The 25,277-nt window shown below is 37.3% G+C and overlaps 1 protein-coding gene across 3 annotated transcripts in view; it reads left to right on the plus strand.

The window, feature by feature from the left end:
- ANKIB1 (ankyrin repeat and IBR domain containing 1) overlaps positions 1-25,277 on the plus strand; it is a 143,795-nt gene that overhangs the window by 2,046 nt on the left and 116,472 nt on the right. The window contains exon 1 of one of the 3 annotated variants that reach the window (XM_019443298.2): positions 1,132-1,150. The exons of the other annotated variants lie outside the window; for them this stretch is intronic. The gene's annotated coding sequence lies outside the window, so the exon portion shown is untranslated. Of the gene's footprint in view, positions 1-1,131; positions 1,151-25,277 lie in introns of those variants that run through there. 3 annotated transcript variants of the gene reach the window in all.

A 25,277-nucleotide genomic window follows, 5' to 3' on the forward strand; every position in this document is an offset into this window, starting at 1 on the left:
ACTGAGTGTATTATTAAAGACATGATTTGCTTTGCATAAAATTGATCAGTTTCCAAATAAAAGTGAGGTGATGGGCCATAACTTAGAAAAGCCTTTTTTTTAAAAAAAAGTCTATTGATTCCTATTATCTTTGGAAATAGAGTGGGGAAGATAGGACTGTATTTTCGTGTTATACTTTTCTCTTTGCCAGCTGCACTGAGAATTTAGAGTTTTCAGTATGAAAATGTTGCAAAACCATGCAGATTGTGCCATCAGGATGAGCTCTAACAGGTGGCTGCTGAGACAAGGGAGAAAAGTTCGTTAGCTACTCTTTTGTATTCCGGCAGCACTGGTCACTTTTGACAATTGATTTTCAAGATGAATTTGTGAAAGTGAAATATATATATTTACAATGTACTTGTAAGTAAAAGTTCCGAGGTAATTTTTCTGTATAAATAGATGGAAAAACTTGAATTAAGCTTATCTGATTCTCCTTGAATAGAATTTAGAAAATATTTCTCAGTGCCGTGGGTGTTTTTTCACTCTTTGAGGATGGATACAACAGTTATTTAGATGAAATTTAAAAATACTTTTCTTTTTTTATTTATTTTTATTAAAAAAAATTTTTTTAATGTTTACTATTTTTGTGAGGGAGACAGAGACAGAGACAGAGAGCAAGCAGGGAAGGGGCAGAGAGAGAGGGAGACACAGAATTGGAAGCAGGCTCCAGGCTCTGAGCTCGCGGCATAGAGCCCAATGCGGGGCTCGAACTCACAGACGGTGAGTTCATGACCTGAGCTGTAGTCGGCTGCCCAACCGACTAAGCAAACTAGGCGCCCCTAAAAATATTTTTCTATAATATTAGACTTCATATGTGACACATTTGCCAAAACAGACTTGAGAGTGACTCTGTTATTATTTAAAAGGCCAGTCAGAGGAGTTTCTATGCATGGTTCTAAAAATGTTTCTGTATTTTCTTTACTTTCTCAAAGTGACTTGCTTAGGGAATAGTAATTCTTGGACTGTAAGCTTATTTTTCAGACAATCTCAGGCTACCTCTTTTTTTCTTTTACAGATAACTTCCTTTCATATTCACTTCATGTCAGTAAACCTTTATTGAATGCCTACTATGTGTGCCAGGCACTGTTAGATTCTGGGACTACAAGTTTAAGTAAGAATTCCTTTCCTTATCGAATTTGTCAGTCTAGATTCTATCCATCTGCCTTTATAGACATCTCAAATAGGTTTTGAAGTCACTTCACCATATTTCAGGGTTGTTTCACATCATTTCTATGAGAATAAACACATTTAATGCCATTTACTGAGTGCTTGACTCACACTAGCCACCATGCTAAATGCTTTATATACATAATTTCATTCAATTCGTATAATAGTCATAAGAAGTGTTTTATCTCCATTTAAAAACCATACAGATTCTGATTTATAGTGATACTGAATGTTGTTTTACTTGTAATATGCTAGATTCCTCTATCAGGAAAAGAAGTTGTAATATAGATATAGCAATTTTTAATTCTCTAATGCTTTGAATAGAAAAATTCTCATTTCATAAGGTATTAATATCTTTTATTTTCTAAAGCAGATGAGTTATGTACTATAAATATAATTTTCAGTAGTTATTGAAACCTTCGAAAAGATAATTTGGAAGTTCATTATGGTTAATCGTATTATAGATCTTCAGGTACATAACTTCTTTTTTCTTCTAGTTTAGCAATGGGATCAACATCTTATAAAATGTACCAAAAAAATTCTCCAGGAAAGATAGGATGTTGAGCTATATGAAATCTATTCAGCTTTTTAAGTTTTGAGTTTAACTTTGACAACTGTCTGATGTCTTGAAGGTTTGAATACATTTCAGTGAAAATGTATTCCTTCAGGTTTAAAAATCTTTAAATATATATGGTTTATCCTAATGATTTAATATAGTTCTATCTAATCATTTTCCAAAGTCTCACTTTTTTTTTTTTTTTTTTTTTTAACGTTTATTTATTTTTGAGACAGAGCATGAACAGGGGAGGAGCAGAGAGAGAGGGAGACACAGAATCTGAAACAAGCTCCAGGCTCCGAGCTGTCAGCACAGAGCCCGACACGGGGCTCGAACTCACAGACCGTGAGATCATGACCTGAGCCGAAGTCGGACACTTAACCGACGAGCCACCCAGGCGCCCCTCACTTTTTTTTTTAATGTTTATTTATTTATTTTGAGAAATGAGAAATGGGCCAGAGAGAGAGGGAGAAAGAGAATACCAAGCAAGTTCTGCATGGTCAGTGCAGAGCCCAACACGGGACACGGGGCTCAGTCTCTTGAATTGTGAGACCGTGTGACTTGAGCTGAAATCAAGAATCTGATGCTTAACCTACTGAGCCACCAAGACTCTCCTAACATTAAAAAAAAGGGTTTTTTTTAATGTTTTTATTTTTGTGAGAGAAAGAAAGAGAGCGTGCACACAAGCAGGGAGGGTCAGAGAAAGAGAGAGATGTAGAGGATCTGAAGCAGCTTCTGTGCTGGCAGCACAGAGCCTGATGCAGGGCTCAAACTCATCAACCATGAGATCATGACCTGAGCTGAAGTCAGATGCTTAATCAGCTGAGCCACCCACACGTCCCACCCTCACATTTTTTTTTTTAAAGATGATCTTCCACTGTCCATTGTTTTCTCCAAAAACCTCACTTCTATTCGAAACATTTTATTCTGTTTTTGTTTGTATGTTTGGTTTGGTTTGTTTTTACCATAAACTCCCAGCAGTTTGCCATTCTTTAAGTTAAGGCCTTTGCTACTGGTTACACATTCTTCTGTTTTTAGGACTATAGAGCAGATAATCCTCCTTCAAGTTCCTAAGAAAGATAATCCTTGCTGTTTTCCTGTTCTCAGACATATTTTCACTTGACATAGACAGTTTTTCCCTTTCTGTGTAGCAGAATTCTTGTTACTCAGGTCACTGTTTTCTGATTAGAACAATATTGAGAATTCCTGTTCCGGTATATAATAGTGACTAAATTATAAATGCATTAGGTGTTAGGACCATAAAGATGAGTAAGTCAAGATTCCTTTCTTCATTGAACTGTAAAATGCCTGTTGAAAATCCACGAAGAGAGGAAACTTCATTTAAAAACTCAATGATGCTCTTTTCCAAATAAGCCTAAAAACATTGTCCTCCTTCTTAACCTATCCCCTCAGAGTATTATAAAGGAAAGTATGTAAATAAACATATTAGGCCAGGGTTTTTATTCTGTTTTCTGGCCTCTGGCAGAAAAAAGTGATTTACAGAAAAGGTAACTTTCTCTGACTTGCAGAAAGATGCCAGAAGATAGCAAAGAACTCCTATATTCCCTTCCCTCACATTTCACCATTGTTAATATTTTACTGCATTTCTTTTATTGCCGGTCCTCTGTTTCCATACATAATGCTACATACGTGTGTATATATGTGTGTAAAAATATATATATATATATTTATCCTGTATTAGTCTTTTTCTAAACATTTTGGAGCAAGCAGCAGATATGCTGTTCCAGCACCTGTAAACACTATAGTGTCTATTTTTCAAAAACAAGTTACTCTGTTATATAACCAACATATAACCCTCTAAATCAGAAAATAAGCATTGGTACAACACTACCATCTAGTGCAAAGAACCAATTTATATTTCATTGACAATCCGAGCAATATCTCATTCTTTTCTGGTCCAGGATTCTGTTCAGGAATACATTTTACATTTAGTTGTCATGTTTCTTCAGACTTCTTCAGCCTCATTTTTCCCTGTCTTTCCTGTCCTTGACAGTTTTAGGAAGCACAGGCCCTACATTCTGTATGACCCTCAGCCTAGGTTTGTGTAATATTTCCTCATGACTCCAATCAGTTCATGCATTCCTGGCCAGGAATACCACAGAAATAGGTCTGTCCCCTTCTTAGTGCATTGCATCCAGAGGCATATGATGTCAAACCTTGCCACTGTTGGTGATTAAAACCTTGATCATATTGAAATCCTTTTGCATTTGATCAGTATTTGTGGAGAGGTATTCCAAAATTATGCCAGCATCTTGTTTCTCATCAGACATCTGTACTACTAGCCTTAATGTGGGTATCAGTGAAGGCTCTCACCTTAATTAACCACTTACATGATGATTGCCAAATGATATTCCTCTATTTCTATTATTCCTTCTACTTGTATTAGTTGGTATTTTTTTGTAAGGTGGAACGTTCCTTTCTCCCCCATTTGTGTATTAAATCAGTAAGGACTCATGGATTTCAATTTTATTTAATTTGTTGTGATTTGTTACTATTATTACTTACTTTGCTGTTTAAATTGTTCCTGACTTAACCCATGGGAGCCCCTTCAAGCTGGCTTATTTGCCTATTTATCATTCTCCCATCTCATTCATTCTGCATTTCTGGCAGAACATGCTGTTCCTTGTTCATTCTGTACTTTGCCTGGTCTAGCCCTGGAATCAGCCATATCTCCAAGGAGCCCTGTTTGGTCTTTGTCATTGTTGTTTGTTTTTGTAAAAGATGGTATTTAAAAACAAAGATTTAGGGGCTTAGGGGCATTTGGGTGGCTCAGTCGGTTAAGTGTCCGACTTCAGCTCAGGTCATGATCTCACAGTCCGTGAGTTCGAGCCCCGTTTCAGGCTCTGTGCTGACAGCTCAGAGCCTGGAGCCTGCTTCGAATTCTGTGTCTCCCTCTCTCTCTGCCCCTCCCCTGTTCATACTCTGTCTCTCTCTGTCTCAAAAATAAATAAAAACATTAAAGAAAATTAAAAAAGATTTAGGGGCTTAGTGTGCTCTTGCTTTCTGGGGTGTCATTACTTATAGGGACTAGGAAATGTGTGACTACGCAAGTATGGTTTGCATACATGCACACATATGTAATACATACATATATATCCATAATTTTTTCTGTATCTAGGTGTATATTTTATAAAACCATAAGTTCGTCCCTGTACTTCCAATTCCAGTCTAATACTCCAGGATTTTTTCTCACCTTCTTTCTTTCCATGTTTATAAATGCCTTCTCTTTTCTGGGGATGAGGCCAGCACAAAGCAGGTCCCCTGATAATAACAAGTTCTTGTGAAATATTTTCTCTGTTCTTTGAAAGTAATAATGCTCATTTTGTCTTCTTTGTCATAATAAATGTATGTACAGAATAAGGCACCAGAATCTTTTTCTTTAACCTACTAGGCAGCTATGGTTTTTTCCCCCCAAAATTATTTATAGACAGGGAAATAAACATGATTATATTATCAAATTGGAAACTAATGATTTTGAGAACATTGGACTTTATCATTATGTTCAATAAATCTTAATTAAAGGTGTTTTATGTGTCAGTAACTATGATAAACAGTGCATATAAAACTCAGTACAGTGTGACCCTTGTCCCCAAAAAGTTTACAGATAATTGGAGAAGCAGAATAAACATTTCTAGTATTAGTAGATACTAGATAGTAGATAGTAGATACATTTCTAGTACATATTCAGTATTAGATGGTAAGTTGGGTGTATTATCAAGTTAGGGAGGCAGGACATCTAACTATGTTAAGAGTTGAGGAACTGTGGCTTTTGAGACCTGAATGACTGGTAGACGTTAGCCTATTAAAGAGGAGCATGTTAGGGTCATGGGAAGAACATTCCAGGAGCTTCAGTAATTCAGAAGTGGGCCTGAGTTATAAGAGATAGGGTAGGATGAGATAAATTCTGGTTTGGGCAGAGACTTTCCCTTAATTTCTTAAAGGCTGTGAGCCTTGGGAAAGTTTTAAAATGGAATTGGACAAAATCAGATGTGTCTTTTGATAAAGGTAAGCTAGTTGTAGTTGAGGGGGAGGGTGCTTTAGGGAGTGGAATCTGGAAGCAAGGGCACTTATTAGGAGTTTTATCTGATATATTAAAATCTATTCCATATTAGGGCTATCTGGCTGGCTCCGTCAGTAGAACATGTAACTCTCAGCGTCGTGAGTTTGAGCCCCATGCTGGGCAGGGAGCTTACTATAAAAAATAATAATAAAATCTATTCCATATTAGTTAAATATCTGTTGAACACCTATGTGGATATGATGTGAGTGATACAGAGATATATAAAATGTACTTCCTGTTCTCAAGATGTTTATATTTTAAAATAACTAAAAACTTAAATATATCAACAATGTAAGGCAGAATGCCAATATTATGGCTTCTGTCCTTTAAAATGAGGGCAACTAAGGACTAGAAATAAAACGTGAACCCAGTAGATCTTCGTGGCTCCAAAGCTCATATTCTTTCCACGTGGAAGGCTGTGCTACCTTCCACAACACTTAATTCCCCTTAATTTATTTATCAGAATGTTGCTTGTAAGTTACCACAGAACCCTTGTGAAATAAGATTAGAGTACAATTAAAATGGTTTTCAGCTTGGGGCACCTGGGTGGCCCAGTTGGTTAAGTGTCCATCTATTGATTTCAGCTCAGGTCATGATCTCATAGTTTGTGAGTTACATCCCCGCCGTCAGGCTCCTCAATGGCAGTGCAGAGCCTGTTTAGGATTCTCTCTCTCCCTCTCTCTGCCCTTCCCCAGTTCATGCACTCTCTGTGTATCTCAAAATAAATAAATAAAACTTTAAACAAATTTTTTTTTAATTTTATTTAAATTTTATTTTTTTAAATCTACATCCAAATTAGCATATAGTGCAACAATGATTTCAGGAGTAGATTCCTTAGTGCCCCTTACCCATTTAGCCCATCCCCCCCCCACAACCCCTCCAGTAACCCTCTGTTGGTTCTCCATATTAAGAGTCTCTTATGTTTTGTCCCCCTTCTTGTTTTTATATTATTTTTGTTTCTCTTCCCTTATGTTCATCTGTTTCGTCTCTTAAACAAAATTTTTAAAATAAATTTAAAAAATGGTTTTCAACTTGGGGCACAGAGTATCAAAGGATCTACACTCTAGTTTTCTCCAGGCAGTTTCTGTGTTGAATGGGGTATAACCAGGAAGGTAAGTGTTGGTCAGAAAAATTGCCACATTATCTGAATGAAATAGTTGCTGTAAACAGTCTTGAGATTCATTTCTGGGAAATTTAGTATTGAACTGATAGGACAGTGGAGGACAAGATTCTGGTGCGTGCAGCATGCCACCTCACTAGATAGCTGCAGAGTGTTCCTATTAATGTTAAGGGTCTTTTTCTCCAGTTAATATATAGAGCACAAAATGAGAAAAAGACATCACTATTGCAAGGAAATAAAGCAGTGATGGGTTTCTTTGTTTCAAGTTTATTTATTTATTTTGAGAGAGAGAGCAATGTGCGCAAGCGGGGAGGGGCAAAGAGGGAAGGGGAGTAGAAAAATCCCAAGCAGGCCCTTGCTGTCGCTGTTAGCATGGAGCCCGGTTCAGGGCTGGAATTCACAAACCTTGAGATCATGACCTGAGCCAAAACCCAAGAGTTGGATGCTTAATCAGCTTAATCAGCCAGGTGCCCCATCAATGATGGTTTTTGATGATGAATTTATTTGTATTTCCAGAAAACAGTTGGAAAAGTAAAGATTATCTTGTATTTCTTTCAGTCTTTCTAATGCCTTTATTTAAATCTGTTAGAGGAGCTATTTTGACTCAGTCCAGGTAGAGATGACTGGAGACGATAATTTTATCCTTTGGTGTCTGTCCACCTCTGTTAGGATGTACTTGCCATGTAATGTCTGTAGGCCCCAATTTTCTTACTTGTAAGTTGATACACTTGGATAAATACAGTTGATACTTGAATAACATGGATCTGAACACAGGCCCACTTATATGTGGATTTTTTGGGATAAATACAGTAAAGTTCTATAAATGTGTTTTTCTTATGATTTTCTTAATAGCATTCTCTTTTCTCTAGCTTACTGTATGGCAAGAATACAGTATATAATACACATAACGTATGAAATATGTGTTAATCGGTGCCTGGGTGGCTCAGTCTGTTAAGCATTGGACTTCAGCTCAGGTCATGATCTCACGGTACATGAGTTCAAGCCTCGCTTTTGGGCTCTCTGCTGTCAGCGCAGAGCCTGTTTCAGATCCTGTGCCCCCCCCCCCCCCCCCCCGTCTCTCTTTGCCCCTCCCCTGCTCTCTCTCAAAAAAAAAAAAATAAACAGGGGCGCCTGGGTGGCGCAGTCGGTTAAGCGTCCGACTTCAGCCAGGTCACGATCTCGCGGTCCGTGAGTTCGAGCCCCGCGTCAGGCTCTGGGCTGATGGCTCGGAACCTGGAGCCTGTTTCCGATTCTGTGTCTCCCTCCCTCTCTGCCCCTCCCCCGTTCATGCTCTGTCTCTCTCTGTCCCAAAAATAAATAAAAAACGTTGAAAAAAAAAATTAAAAAAAAAAATAAACATTTAAAAAATATATTATTTTTAAAAATATGTGTTAATCAACTTTATATTGAGGTTTTCAGTCAACAGAAGGTTATTAGTAGTTATGTTTTGGGGGAGTCAAAAGTTATATGTGGATTTTTGACTGTAGGGTCAGCACCCCAACTTCCATGTTGCTTAAGGGCCAACTGTAATCGTAAGAGTATTTCTTGCTCTGAAATGTGACTTGACATGACATCTACAGAATTACTTTAAAAGTTAGTGTATGATATTCTGATTGAAAAAAATTACCTTTTCTATAGACTAAGGAGGACTAGGAAGGAAAGATAGAAGTTGTACTGAGAACTTGGTATCCTAGGATGAAGAAAAACAAATTCAGAGGGAGGTGTTACTTCTGATTTTTTGACTATTCACAATCTTTGAATGTGGCTTAAATGCCAGATTCATGCAGTGAAAGTGCAAAGTAGTAAGATTCTTATGCTCAAGGATTATAGCCTAGCAGCCTTTTCAATTGATATTCATTGAGAGAATTGATCCCTAGTGTTCTGAGCTAGAAGTTCACAAAGTTTAAAATGTTTTGGAATCACTGGGAGGGCTTGTTAATGCACAGATCGCTGGCCCCACCCCCAAAGTTTCTGATTCAGTCAATTTGGGGTGGAACCTGAGAGTTTTCACTTCCAGTAATGTCTCAGGTGCTGCTGATGTTCCTGGCAACTATTGTATGAAATTAATTTATGCCTCTCTTAGGCCCTTAAAATAGTACTAGTTGTATAGAAGCAGTGGAAGAATTTTAAAAACTGTTCCTCAAATCATTTTTCTGTGTCCAGAGCTCTTTATTTTTTTAATGTTTATTTATTTTTGAGAAAGAAAGAGAGAGCAGGGAGGGACAGGGAGAGAGGAAGACACAGACTCCTGAGCAGGCACAAAGCCCAACATGGGGCTCGAACTCAATGAACCATGAACATGACCTGAGTCAAAATCAGGAGTCGGACGCTTAACCAACAAAGCCACACAGGCGCCCTGTCTCCAAAGTTCTTTAGATGAGGAACTCTGATGGGAGAGATAAAATGAAGGAAATTTACTATAATTCCAAATCTTATCTTATAAGAGAAGGTAAACACATAGCTGTATGGACATAAGATTAATAGGTGCAGGAAGGATCGGAGTGGGAAAAAACAGGTTTCAAGTCCATTTACTTAGGAACTTCTCTTATCCACCTGCTATTTAGAATATGATTTAAAGAGACCTCTCTTCATTTGGAATTTTGTGCCCTTAAACCTAGGTCACATCAACTACATGTCAAGGACCAGTTTTAAATAGAATATGTACCATAATGTCAGTGTGCCAATGCATAACCTAAAAGTCATATAGCCTAAAGGTCTGAATGATTCCTTTCACTACCTTGCTTTTTCATATCCTTTACTCCTTGATGTTGTTTGATTTCTGGCTTCTATTTTTGATTCATTTTTAACATGTATATACTAAATAACTTATAAGTCATTAGTTTCTATTAGATTGGCAGGAGAAAAATCTTCAGTATTTTAAAGTTGGGAAAATATGTATAGAAAATGTCAGTGGGTTTATATTTAATATTAAATTACTTACACAAATAGTATACAATCTATACATTGTTAACTTCCAAACTGTATCTTTAGCCCAGACTTCTCTCCTGAGGTTCACGTTGGTATATCCTCTTGCCTACCTGACGTCTTGTAGGCCTCTCAAATGTAGTATGCTCAATTTTAAGCAGATTCCCCACCTTCCCACTCACATTTTCACCTCCTGCAATCATCCCTTCTCAGTAATAGTAATTCCAGCCTTCTAGGTGTTCAGGCCAAGAACTGTGGAGTCATTCTTATCTTCCTCTTCTCCCTCACTCCTACTTCCCATCTGTCAGCAAATTCCATCCTTACCTTCAGAGTACATCCAAAATCTGATCAAATATTCACACCACCTCCACTGCTACCTCCCAGGTCCAAGCTACCATCAACTTTTACTTGGATTACTGCAGCTACTTCCTAAGTAGTCTCCCTGCTTCTAGCATTGCTGCCTCTCCCCTTAGTCTTGTAGATAGCCAGCCGGGGTGATCCTGTTAAATCTAAGTCAAGTCTTTCATTCCTCTCCTAAAAATCCTCTAGTGGTTTCTCTTTTCTTTTTTCTTTTTACCTAGCAATTTACGATGACCCTTTAAGACCCTCAAAAGTCTGTCTGCCCCATTACTTTTCTTGACTTCATATCCTACTCCTTTCTTCCTCAGTGTACATACACTATAATAATACTGGCCTCTTTTCTGTTCCTTGAATGTATTGAGCACGCTCCTTTCACTGCCTATTTCCTCTGCCTGGAATATTATAATTGGAATTAATAAAATATTACCTTTTTTACTCAAATGTTACATTCCCTAATCGTCCTTTGAATAATTACAGCATCCCAAAACCCCATCCCCTTCTTGGCTTTGTTGTTGTTGTTGTTGTTATTGTTGTTGTTGTTGTTAAAATAACATCTTACACGAATATGTTGTAAACTCCATGGGGACAGGGATTTTAGTTTATTTTGTTTTGTTATATTTCCCTACTTGTCTGGCAAATGGTAGGTGCTCAGTAAATATATGTGGCATGAATTATGATTTTATCTGCCTGAGGAGTATGCCTTTCCTTTGAAAAATGCACCTGATAATCATGTGCTTCTAGCATAGACTACCAATCATTGTCTTCCAATACTTATTATTCGGCTTGTCCCATTTCTAAAAATGACATATCCTATGCTTCTCTTGTTCAATTTGAAATTACTGTTTGTTTTTTATTGCAACATACAATTTGCATAAATTGTAGTTCCTAAATTCATGTATTATCTTGGGAAATAATTAAGTATTCTTTAATCCTTTGTAAAGTATATGAATTATTCATTGTTCTTGGATATGGTGTTTCTTAACAGTCATAGTGGTATTTTGGTATGCATCTTGCTTTTACATGACTATCATGATTTACAACTGTATACCATAGCTTCTTTCATATTATTTAAGAAAGGTCAATACCTGTTCCCTTGTAAATCTGGATTGAGAGTACTTGGTCCTTTTTTGATTTTTGAGAGAGTTTTGTAGGTCTTAATGTTGTTTGTGTAGCCAGTGCTTAATAACTATTGGATCAGTTAGGTTCCACAGACATACTTCGTTCTCTTACTCATTTTCTCGTGGCTCAAAAAGACTTGAATTTTATGTACCTGCTATGGAGGTCATACATGTTAGATTTTTCATTTCAGGTATTGTGCCTTTTTATTAGGTCATGTTTTGAATCTTGTCCTCTAACTTTTCAGTCTGAAAGGGTCATTGAAGCACTTATGTTCATTCAGTTTTCCATTTCTTCAGGATGCAGGAAAGCATGGCTCAAATCTCAATTCTTTATGTCTTTTTTAGGTGTTAAATTCTTTTAGGTGTTAAAGACTGTTATATTCTTATGTCCTTCGTTATTTCATTAAGATATGTGGAATATAAAATGAATTAGAAAACATTAAGTGAAATACATAGGACTCAGTTTCTTATTTTCTGATGTTGGAGAGTTTCCAGTCTCAGACTGGGGCTGTGATTTGGACAGCAGGAACAAACATGAGGAAGCCCTTAGCCTTAATTATATTTCATTGCTATGGCAATAGAATGTGATAGAATCTTAATGCTAAGATTCACTATCAGTAGTAAAAATATATAAAGTATAAATGAATTCTTTCAGATGCAAACCAATACTTGAATGTTAACATGTAGTCGCTGGAGCTTTGCTAAAAACAGAGATATTGCTACTTGGCTTAAGACATTCTTTGGGGGGAAAAAAGCATAGGTTCAAAGATACACATAAGTTTACTTATTATAGTGGATACATTAGAACCTGCTTAATGTAAAGTTATAGAGAGGAGACTAATGATAAAACCTAAATATAAAAGAAAAAAATTGCAACTTCATTATACAGCACAATCCAGTTCTTCACTTAAAAGAAGGCTCTCTCACTGGGTGTTGTATGGAAACCAATTTGACAATAAATTTCATATATTAAAAAAAAAAAAAGAAGGCTCTCTATATAAAAGACATGCCAATGTGTTAATAGTCATTATTATAGGGTTTGAGGATTATAGTGATCTTTTTATTTTATTCTTTATATTTTTCTATATACATTCCAATTTTATACTCTGTGTAACCTTATTAAGTGTTCTTATTTTATTTTATTTTTAAACATGACTTTTAGAGAGCATGTGAGCAGCAGGGGAGGGAGAAAGAGAGAGAATCTCAAGCAGGCTACGTGTTCAACATGAAGCGCCGCGTGGAGCTCGATACCATGACCCTGGGATCATGACCTGAGCCGAATTCAAGAATCAAATGCTTAAACACTGAGCTACCCAGGCACCCTTTTTATTAAGTATTTTTAAAAGAAGGAAAAAGGTTTTTGGAACTAGATACAGCTATGTGATTCTAGGCAAGTTACTAATAACAGTGACAATGACTACATTATATTGATTACCTACTATTTGGCAAATATTGAATGTATTTTATATATTTCGTTACCCTATTTTATAATTGCCCAGCAACAGAGGCTTAATTATTTACTTTTACATATTAGGAAAAAGTCTCAAAACTTTTAAGTGGCTTGTACGCTAGTAAATGTTACAGCCAGGATTAATACTGCAGTTTGCAGAATTTTCTGTATATACCATAAGGCCATTCCAAAATAATTTAACTCCCAAAGTTTGTGTTTCTTTACTGTAAAATGTCGGTGGTGGAATTGTTGTGCATATTAAATGGCACAAGGAACATAAAGCATAGGACAAGTTTTTTTCCCATGAGATTTTTTTTTTTTAGATTTATTTTTAATGTTTTTTATTTATTTTTGAGAAAGAATGTACAAGCAGGTGGGGGCAGAGAGGGAGTGACAGAATCAGAAGCAGGCCTCTACACTTGCAGCAGCAAGCTCAATGTGGGCCTTGAACTCATGAACCGTGAGATCATGACCTGAGCCAAAGTCAGTGCTCAACCAACTGAGCCATCCAGGCGCCCCTTCATGAGATCTTGTTATAGTTACAGCCTTCTGGCTTTTTTTTTTTTTTTTTTTTCAGTCTAATTCTGCACATATATATATATATATATGTATTTTTAATGTTTATTCTTGAGACAGAGAGCATGAACAGGGGAGGGGCAGAGAGAGGGAGACACAGAATCCAAAACAGCCTCCACACAGAGGCTGGGCTCGAACTCACGAACTGTGAGATCGTGACCTGAGCCGAAGTCGGACACCCAACCAACTGAGCCACCCAGGCGCCCCAGATTCTGCACATGTATTATTCAAACTGTTGTTGAATATTTCCATTGACAACATTATCTGAAATTTACTATAATAGTAAACCTGTAAATTGCATTTCTTTAAAGAACAAAATCAGTTGATTGGCATTTCGCTTTTTGTAGTTTTTATGTTTATATAGTGCATTTTTGCAGTCATTTTTGGAAGTTTCATTTTCATGAGAATCAATGATACTTTGTTAAAAGGAGCAAAGCTTATGTTTCTCAGCTTCCTTAAAAGATGTTTTAAGAAACTTAGTATTTTGTTAAATTTGCAAGGGCTTCTATTCCTCCCCTAAGCTCTGAACTAGTTGAGAGGTCAAAACAGTAAGCATATCCAGTTTTTTTTTTTTCCTCTCCAGATATGCTAAAATCCCTGAGGTAGATAAGGGTCAAGAATATTACACCATTTGGGCTCCTTGCAAATGGAGGAAATCATTAGGAATGGGGGAAAGTGTTACTGTCAACATCTTTTTCAAGTTTCGTACTTTTGTTTAGAAGTTAGTGTAAAAGGCTGCTGAAACACCTAAGTATGGTGAATTGAGTCCAGCTGATGATAACTATTATAGGCAATATAATGTGTAGGTAGGTAGGTAGGTAGGTAAATATACATTGCTTACTTTGTTGTTCAGAGTACACTGTTGCTTATGGGTACATGAAACACCACCTTCCAGAAAGTCCAGGACAACTATGATATCAATTATTACATTTGGGCTGTATATTTTTCTATTCAAGTGTCTTAATTTTGGATTTGGAAAATATGGACACTCTTCTCTATGGGAAATGGAAAGAAATAGGAAACTATATTTAACTATAAGTTTACATTTTGACTGGTTAAAAAACATTCCATTAGACAGTGATCATGTAGACTTTTTGGTATACTTGAACTATTAGTTTTCTATTACATGATTAACCACCATTTATTTTTCTGTTCTCCTACTGATAAATAACAAGATTATTCCAGTTTTAAAAAACCAACTTCAAAGTGATTGTTCTTTTTCTTTTTTTAATGTGTATTTATTTTTGGGGGGGGGTGGATAGAGGATCCAAAGTGGGCTGTGCACTGACAGAAGCGGGCCCAGTGTGGGGCTCAAACCCATGAACTGGAAACCATGACCTGAGCCAAAGTCGGACACTCAACCGACTGAGCCACCTAGGTGCCCCTCAAAGTAGTTTTTCTGAGAGAGAGGAAGGGAAAGAATTGTGGCAGAAGGAAAATCTAATTATATGTTATATCTTTGAAAAATAAAGAGATTTGAAACAATTACAGAGGAAAAGACAGTGACATTCTGGACATGAAGTAAATTAACATTAACAATGTCTTAAGATATCTTTGTTTACCCTGCAGTTATGAAGATGCCCCTCCATATTTTCTTTTGAAAGCATTATTATGGGATGCCTGGGTGGCTCAGTCAGTTGAGCGTCCTACTCTTGATTTTAGCTCAGGTCATGATCCCAGGGTAATGGGATCGAGTCCTGCGTTGGGCTCTGCGCTGGGCATGGAGCCTGCTTAAGATTCTCTCTCTCTCTCTCTCTCTCTCTCTCTCTCTCTTCCTCTCTCTCTCTCTTCCTCTCTCTCTCTCTCTCTCTCTCCCTGTCTCTCTCTCTTCCTCTCTCTCTCTTTCTCTCTTCCTCCCTCCCTTCCTCTCTCCCTTCCCCCTTCCCCCCCGCCCCTTTTTCCCCTGAGCATGCTTGTGCGCATGCTCTCTCTCTAAGAAAAGAGAAGAAAGAAAAAACATTATTGGTTTTACCTTCCCCAATTTAGATCTGCAATTCATATGGAATTTTACTTTTGTGTGGAGCTGTAGGTAGGGTTCAAGATTCTTTTTTTTCCATGTGGATACAGATGACCAAGCGTTTGTTGAGAAGAACATTCTTTAAAGAAGGAGATTTTTTAATGATGGAAAATCATAGAACATGTTTGCTTGTTGAAAGGTGATCTAGGCCTAGATCATTTTCTATATTCTAGGGAACTGATGGCATAGGAATGGGATAAGGTAAATGAAAGGACATAGTTTCTGAAGAGGAAAGAAACATTTTTGCGAAGGAAGGGATCCATAGCATATTTGTCTTTGCTTTGAAAGGGATGCACTTTCATTCTAAGAAGAGAAAAATGAATGCAAATGCAGGTTGGTTTATAAGCTTGGCTATGAGAAGACAATGGAATTCTCTGTGTGGTCTGCTCTGTTCATGAAATAAGGGTGGGTCTTGAGAAGGTAGGTATAGGAGGGAAGGGCTGTGGAGGATTGAGGAGAAATGATAAAGTGTGAATGCCCAGTTCATTCATGTTCTTTCTTTCTCATACCTTCAGATTCTCTGAGAGAGAATTTGATTGGTTAAGTTAGTCACTATCCAGTATAGAGCCCCTTTTTTGGGGTAAAACCCTGGAATTAAACCTTGTAATAGGTGACTAACTTGCCTAAAAGGTTCATTTTGGATCAGATGTCCATCCTTAGTCTAAGTAGCTATGGGCCAGTGGTAATGCAGGGAATACATGATATAAAACATGGCAACTTACACATGTCTGTCTTTTGTTTGAAAGGAAACATTACTTTCTTGGTTCCTCCAGCAAAAGTTGTAGAATTAAGTCAGTGGTCCAGTTTGGATGACATGAACCAATCGCTGTGGTTAGGTGAATAGAAAACCGATTAGCCAAATTTGTGCCTTAACCCCTACCCCCTGGTGGAGCCAGCCCCATCAAAACCATTTCTTGACTGTGATGGAAGGGGGTTTCTCCAGAAAAATTGGATTGCTTTTACCAGAAAAGGAAGGAGCAGCTGTTAAGGAGATAAAAATATATTGGAATATAATGGAGAAAAGCATTCCTTGACCCTTTATCTTCAAAGGAGTATGATAGTCTCTTTTATAAAATCAGTGAATTAAAAACTGAAGCAATTATGTTTTAAAAGGTTTTAATCTTATTTTACAATTTGTCTTTACTGTTAGTGTCTTTTGACTTAAAAACAAAACAAAACCAAAAAACAATGGACTATAGGTATTTCCTTTCAGCTTGCATTTTTTCTTTCTCTACCAGTTTGCAGTAAGGTATTTGGGAGAGGGTATTACTCCAAAGTATAAATTATTCATCACAAGAAGATAACTTTTGCAGACCTGGCAATGGACCACACAGTGTTTGCCAGACTTTTCTTAAAATGTTTGACTTTAAACACAAAGAACATTGGAAATGGTTATCTTTCATCTTAAAATTGAAATACAATACCATTGCCTGTAAGATAGCTTCACTTTGTTCTGAAATCTCTTTCAGAATAGCATGTTTTTCAGATTGAATCAGTAGGATAGCATTGAAGGACAGGAAAATAATAAAATGTCCCCAGATTCTAAACTAGTTTTCTTAGGTTGAGGGCTATAGCTGTTTAGCAATAGAAGAGTTTGGCTTTCATCAGGTAAATCTGTGATCCTGGAATGATTTTTCATATAAAAAAGGGAAGTAGAACCAGATAGAAAAACAAATGTTTTTGTATTGTGATTTACTCCTTAAGTAAGAGAAAGAAAGTAGAGCTAACCACATAGAAAAGTTCTTTTGTTATTTTGTGCTTTGCTCGACACATAGTGATTGCTCAGTAACAGCATCTGAATTTGTGAAGAATGGCTGAATATGTGATTTTTTTTTTGAAAATTCTTTTCCTATCAAGATTTTATTTGGTGGGATCCTGTAGTCCTAGTATGGACAAGAATATTTCTAACTTTACATAAACCTAAGGCAACTAGATTCATCGGTACTTCCAAGGAGTTAGCCAGCATCGCCCAAAATATATTAGTTAATCAGCATCGTATTCTCTTCCTTTCCCACAACTGAAAGCATTCCACTATCTTTTTTGCCTAACTACAATTTCCACTCTTAACTGTGAATAGTGAGCTAAAAAGACATTTGAGGAACATGTGTACCATGATAGAGGCTGAAACAAACAAAAAGAGAGAAGTCCATATGACTTTTCCATAATTTGAAGAACAGAAGAAATCTTTTACATTTAATTTTAAATTTTATAGTAATACTGACTTTTTTGGGTGTACAGTTCTAACGTTATATAGATTGGTGTGACCACCATCATAATCAGGATGCAGAACAGTTCTGTCACCCCCAAAAAACTCCTTTGTCCTGTCCCTTTATAGTCTTTCACCCATAGCCCCTGGCTGTTACTGATCTGTTGCCCATAACTATAGTTTGGTCTTTTCGAGAGTGTTGTATAAATGGAATCATACTGTACGTAATCCTTTTAGCCTGGCTTCTTAAACTCAGCAGAATGCCTTTGAGAGTCATCCACTTTGGCATTTTGTTTGTTGGATAGGTGATTTGTTAATATTTTTTCCCATTCTGCAGTTTGTCTTTTCAGTCTCTTAACAGCTGTCTTTGCATATCAAAGGTTTTTAATTTTAATAAAGTCTTAATTTATCTTTTTATTTTCTTTTTAGGTTAAGCTTTTGGTATCATGTTAAGAACTCTACTTAATACAGGGTGCCTGGGTGGCTCGGTTGAGTGTCCAACTTCAGCTCAGGTCATGATCTCACAGTTTGAGCCCCACATCAGGCTTTGCGCTGAAAGCGTGGAGCCTGCTTCAAATTCTGTCTCCCTCTCTTTCTGCCCCACTCCTACTCATATGCATGCTCTCTTTCAAAAATGAGTAAACATTTCGGGCGCCTGGGTGGCGCAGTCGGTTAAGCGTCCGACTTCAGCCAGGTCACGATCTCGCGGTCTGTGAGTTCGAGCCCCACGTCGGGCTCTGGGCTGATGGCTCAGAGCCTGGAGCCTGTTTCCGATTCTGTGTCTCCCTCTCTCTCTGCCCCTCCCCCGTTCATGCTCTGTCTCTCTCTGTCCCAAAAATAAATAAAGAACGTTGAAAAAAAAAAAAAATTTAATAAAAAAAAAAATGAGTAAACATTTAAAAATTGTTTAAATAAGAACTGTACATAATCTCAGGTCATGAAGACTTTCTCCTATGTTTTCTTCTTAAAGTTTTATAGTTTTACATTTAGATCTATGAGCTGTTTTTAGATAATTTTGTGTAAGCTGTTCTTACTCTTTAGGTTATGGTTCTGTTCTTTTTTTTTTTTTTCTTTTTTGCATGTGGATATCTAGTTGTTTGAACAACATTATTTAAATAAAAACCTCTTTTCTCTATCGAACTGCTTTTGCACCCTTGTCAAAAATGATTTGACCATATTTGTATGGGTGTATCTCTGGACTCTTGTTTTCTGTTTCACGAATCTTTAGTTTAGTTTGTTTGTTTTTAATGTTTATTTATTTTTGAGAGAGAGAGCCTGCATGTGCATGCACAAGTGGAGGAGGGGCAGAGAGAGAGAGAGGGAGACAGAATCTGAAGCAGGCTCCAGGTGCTGAGCTGTCATCGCAGAGCCCCATGCGAGGCTCAAACTCAGGAATGGTGAGACGCTTGAACTCAGGATCAGGTGAGACCTGAGCCAAAGTTAGACACTCAACAAATTGAGCCACTCAGGAGCCCTGTGTTTTTGTTTGTTTGTTTGTTTAGTTTGGTTTGTTTTTTTATGTTTATTTATTTTGAGAGAGAGTGAGAGTATGATGTACATGTGAGCAGGGGGAGGGGCAGAGAGGAGAGAGGGAATCCCAAGCAGGCTCTGTTCTGTCAGCACAGAGCACAACATAGAAAGAAAAGCAATCCCTAGACGTAGGTACACTTTTGGAGTTTTTTTGTTTGTTTTTTTAAACATGTATTCATTTTTGAGAGAGCAGAAGAGGGAGGGAGGCACAGAAGCTGAAGCAGGTTCCAGGCTCTGAGCTGTCAGCACAGAGCCTGATGTGGGGCTCGAACCCACAAACTGTGAGATCATGACCTGAGCTGAAGTCGGACACTCAACTGACTGAGCCACCCAGGTGCCCCTGGAGGTTTTTTTTTTTTTTAATGTTTGTTTATTTTGAGAGAGAGAAAGCAAATGCACGCACGCATGTAGGGGAGGAGCAAAGAGAGAGGGAGAAAGAGAGAGAATCCCAAGCAGGTTCCACCCTGCCAGCACAGAGCCTGATGTGGGGCTCAATCTCACAGTTTGTGAGATCATGACCTGAGCCAGAATTGAGAGTCAGACACTTAACCCATTGAGCCATCCAGGCGCCCCTGTTCCATGAGTCTTTGTATATATATCTCTGCCAGTAGCACACTGTCTTAATTATTTTAGTGTTAGGGTAAGTTTTGAATTAGTATTTTTTCCTACAGCTTTATTCTTCTTTTAAGAACTGTTTTTAATTATTCTAGTTCCTTTGCCCTTCCATATAAATTTTAGGATTAGCTTGTTTATATCTATAAAAAGTCCTACTGTGATTTTGATTGTAATTTCATTAACTCTGTAGGTCAGTTTATGGAGAATTGATATCTCTAACTCTGTCAAGTCTACAAAACTTTTTAAAAAGATTACTATCTTCATAGAGATTAGATATTATTACCTCAATGACCCCAAAATAGAATACTATAGGAAAAGGAACAACCAAATGACAAGAAAGAACTATGGAGTTTAAAACATGATACAGCTGGAAGTTAATTCCATAGGATAGCTGGAAAATAAAGTTAAGGAAATCTCCCTGAAAGTAGAACAAAAAGGCAGAGGTAAAGAAGAAGAGAAAGATTAAAAAATTAGACAATATAGCTAGGAAATCCATTATCCAAATAATAGTTGTTCCAGAAAGGGAGAATACAAATGGAGAGGCAGAGATGATCAAAGAATTTGTCCTAGAACTGAATTAAGGAGATAGAGCTCTGTTTTGGAAAAGTGAATTTAAAAAAGAACCACACAACTTTATAGAAACAGAAAATAGAACGGTGGAAACTGGGAAGAGTTATCATTTAATGGGAACAGACTTTCAGTTTGAAGTGAAAAACTTCTGGAGATTCATGTTGGTGATGGTTACACACCAATGTGAATGTACTTAATGCCACTGAACAGTATACCTACAAATAGTTAAAATGGTAAATTTTATGTTAAGGTCAAAAAGAACAAGAGAGGAAATAATAGCGGAAGAAACGCTTCAAAAAAGTTTTGAAAGCCTGACAGCAGTTGCACAAAAGACAACTGATTTATTTAGCAAAACTAAACTGATGAATCAGAGGTCAAATCAACAATTGTGAAAGAAAAAAAGGCAGGAATTGGAGGCACAGGTCTCTCTAAATGAAGAAGGGACATGGCTAAAAACAGCAGAGATTTAAAAATCTTGATGAGGAGTAAAAGATCAGCCAGATCCTCTATCCATTCTGTGCAGCTGAGCTATTGCTCCATTTCTGTGCTGGAAGAAGACAGGAGATAATACCATCTGCACAAAGTTTGACAGAAGCACAAGGACAGACAGCAGAGAGTGATGCACCATTCTGGAAATGACTTTAGGTGGAAATATACATACTATGTAGTGAGACCTACCCCAGCTGCTTCTTTCCTCCATTTAGCCTGAGGGAATAGGTGTAAACATTCTGCAGCTGGTCTGCCCAGCCAGTTTCATGCTACAGTGCAAACTGCTTGTTGCCAAGCTTTGTTATTATAAATAATGACAAAATAAGCATTAGTGTACAGGTCTCTTTGTGTACCTGTCAGGGGTTTTCTGATCTGTTCTGTATTTAGTCTTTCAATCTATGAACAAGGTTTATCTCTCCATATTTTTAGGTCTTTAATCCCAACAATACTTGTTTAAGCACAGAAGTCTTTCACTTCTTGTGTTAAATTTATTTTTAAATATATTTTTGATGCTAAATAGAAATTGAATTTAAAATTCTTATTTTCCAATTGCATGCTGCTACATTTGGCTTTGTTTATTTTTTTTTTCAAATTTAATATTGGTGATTTTTATTGTGTGAAGTAAATTCCTAAGATTGTATCAAAGGAAAAATGTGACTATCATATTTACCAAATAACTACCTCAATTTGGTACATTTCTCTTCTTTTTCTCCCTCTACCCATGGCATTTATTTATTTATTTATTTATTTATGAATAAATTTGACACGTTAACATTATATATGTCTAAGAGTTTAAGATGTACAACATGTTATTTTGATACATGTATATGCTGTAATGTGATTGCCAATATGGCGATATTTATCACCTTACATGATTACAATATAATCATTATTGTCTATATTCATTATACTGTGCCTTAGATCTCTGTGTCTTATTTATTCCTCATTACAGGTTTATACCCTTAAACACCATTACTCTTATCTCTCACCCTTGTAACCACTGTTTTACTCTCTGGTTTTTTGTTTTTGTTTTTGTTTTTTAAGACAGTGCACGAGCAGGGAAAAGGGGCAGAGGGAGAGAGAGAATCTTTTTTAAAATTATTTTTTTTAGTGTTTGTTTTTGAGACAGAGACAGAGCATGAGCTGGGAGGAAGAGAGAGAGAGGGAGACACAGAATCTGAAGCAGGCTCCTGGCTCTGAGCTGTCAGCACAGAGCCCGACGCGGGGCTCGAACTCCCAGACTGTGAGATCATGACCTGAGCTGAAGTTGGTCGCTCAACCGACTGAGCCACCCAGGTGCCCCACGCGAGAGAGAATCTTAAGTAGGCTTCATGCTCAGCATGAGTCGTTTCCCTATCTTGACTATTGTGAATAATGCTGTGGTAAAAATGGAAGTACATACACCTAGTAAAAATCCTGTTTTCATTTCCTTTAAATGCATACTCACAAGTAGAATTGCTGGATTGTATAGTTCCATGGATCTATTTTTAATTTTTTGAATAACCTCCATGTTGTTTTCCATACTGGCTGGACTAATTTACATTCCCACTAGCTGTGTATAAGGGTTCCCTTTTCACCACATCCTTGCCAGCACCAGTTGTCTTTTGTCTTCTTGGTTGATGGTAGCCATTCTTAACAGGTGTGAGATGATATCTCATTGTGGTTTTGATTTGTATCTCCCTGATGATTAGTGATATTTGAGCATCTTTCAAGTGTCTGTTGGCCATTTTGATGTCCTCTTTGGAGAAGTGTCTATTTAGTTCCTCTGCCCATATTTTTAATTGGATTGTTTAGCTTTTTGTTATTGAGTTGACTGAGTTCTTTGTGTATTCTAGATATTAACCGCTTATCCAATCTATAGGTTGCAAAAATGTTCTCCCATTCTATAGGTTGTCTTTTCGTTTTGGTAATTGCATCTGTTTTTGTGCCGAAACTTTGAGTTTGACATAGTTCTATTGGCTAATTTCTCCTTTGGTTGTTTCTGCCTTCAGCATTATAACAAAAAATTATTGCCAAGACCAATACCAGTGAGCTTTTTTCCTACATTTTTTTCTAGGAGTTTTATGGTCTCAGGTCTTATGTTTTAAGTCATTGATCCATTTCAAATTAATTTTTCTGAATGGTGTGAGATAGGGGTCCAATTTCATTATTCTGCATGTTTCTCCAGTTTTCCCTGCACTATTTGTTGAAGAGCCTGTCCTTTCTCCATTCCCATTGAGTATTCCTTGATTCCTTGTTAAATATTAATTAACCATATATGTCAGGGTTTAATTCTGGGCTCTTTATTTTGTTCTTTTGGTCAGTGTGTCTATTTTTGTGCCGGTACCATACTGTAGTTATTACTGTGGCTTTGTAGTGTAGTTTGAAATCTGGAAGTCCTTGATACCTGTGCTTCTAAGATGTTCAGTGTTTAGGGGGAGCCTCGGTGGCTTGGTCATTTAAGCCACTGATTCTTGGTTTCAGCTCAGGTCATGATCTCATGGTTCGTGAGTTCAAGTCCCATGTCGGTCTCTGCAGCTGGCAGCATGTAGCCTGCTTGGGGTTCTATCTCTCTTCCTCTGTGTCCCTCTCCTGCTCATGCTGTCTGTGTCTCTCTCAAAATAAATAAATAAACAAACTTAAAAAAGATGTTCAGAGTTTAGGCTGAACCTCTAAATGGTTAAATTTAATTAATCATAAAGGTCTATCTTAGAAAGCCAGGTGGCTTCTCTTTAAGTTTTTGTATTTAAGTTTCTTTTTTTATCTAGCCAAAGGCATCAGTTAAGACACAGCACAAATCTGACTGATAAGTTGAAAGCGACCTAAATGCCTTTTAGGGCTGAAGCAGTGTCCTCAAGAGTCAGCATACACACAAAAAGTATAGTTCTAAAGGCCATATGTAATACCCCTGGAAACAAACAATTCACAATTGTTAGGAAACCCCCAGCAGGACATATATTAGGCAGTACAGGTAACAGGGCCCCTAATGTGACCACCTACTGTGCGGTGTTCCACCCTAAGGTTCCCCATCCAGTCCCAAATAATTCAGTCCATTATTTGGCCTCAGGACTGCCTGAAGGCAGACAGTTCCAAACAGATTTGCTTGACCATGATTTGCTTGATAAGTATGGACCACATCTAGAGATGTTCTGCATGGAGAGTACAAGAAGTAGGACACACTATGTTGTCTTGTAGTCAGGACTGTCAGGTGTGATCATAGCTCAGCAGTCAGTATGAACTTGGAATGCTCATAGCCTCTTGGAAAGGCAGCCTCCTTCAGGAAGAAAAGAACACCTCCAAGAATAGTTCTTTGTTTCTGGGAGAAACAAAGATCATTATTAATACTCTTTCACATGCCTCCCCAATTGCCAGATTTTTTATTTGGTCTATGTTGTTACAAAATCATTGTGTCTCATTTAACAATCTTAACTTTACATTTTTTCAATCATTCCCTGTTCTTACCCAGACCTTTTATCCACAAGGATTGACTACAAGAAGGACAAAAGCATTTTCATAGAAAAACATTTTTATGTAATTTGACCAGAAAGACATTATGTTAAGGAATTGGTCAGGATTAAATACTGATAATTCAAAATTTTTCAAAATCAGTTAACATAACTTCTCTCTTTTGTCCTGGTTAATTATCTAGTGAGCAGCCTAGAAAAGATCAATTCCTTTTTAGGGACAGCTGTATTAAATAATCAGAGTGCCTCACTGAGACATATCTACCAGGAGAAAGGTGATGGAATTAGAGTAAGGCTATTAGTCCATTGTTGTAAATTGTAACTAATCTGGAAACCTGAACACAAGTCAACAGGAGTGGGCCATCCCCGCTAGGAAGTCCAGAATCCATTCTGCCAGTACTGAGTGGTGGGGTCACACTCCTTATGATGTGCCCTCTTCCAACTTGGACCTTTTGGTAAGAATCACAAGTTAGGAATGCAATTGGCCTCTGCATCAGAAATATAGAGCCTATTAGTAGCCTAATTTTAGATGGTCCCATCAGAGAATAAGACATTTATTGTGGGCATGTGGATGTGACCCAGACAATCCAGCTAGCATCCATTGATGTTTTCACAGTTTAGGGCCCCACAGGGAGTGTCCTAAATATACAACGCTTCCAGAGTCTGAATTCTGTTCATTGAGCCTCTGCTTACTTTCAGTTCAGTGGAGCTTGTGCTGAGACTAAAACAGCCAGTATCAGACAGCTGCAGGTTTTAGCTTAGAGTCAGGATCAAGCAACTAGGCCCCGTGAATTCAGAATTCCAAAAAACCTAGTCTTTTGCAAAGCTGAGACTCTACAAGGCCCAACAACTGTGTTCCAAATCCAAGTAATAAGCTAAAGCTTTCTTATTAGCCTTTGTGTCTTATCCATCATAGAGTCCAAATCGACCCACTCAAAAATATATACATTGGGCTGAAAAATCATCAGCCTCTAAGGATCAGAAATTTCATTTCACACAAGCTCATTAGCAAGTA

This window comes from Panthera pardus, unplaced genomic scaffold, assembly GCF_024362965.1.
Source record: "Panthera pardus isolate Hobbes unplaced genomic scaffold, ASM2436296v1 HiC_scaffold_8, whole genome shotgun sequence".
Classification (NCBI taxonomy): Eukaryota; Metazoa; Chordata; class Mammalia; order Carnivora; family Felidae; genus Panthera; species Panthera pardus.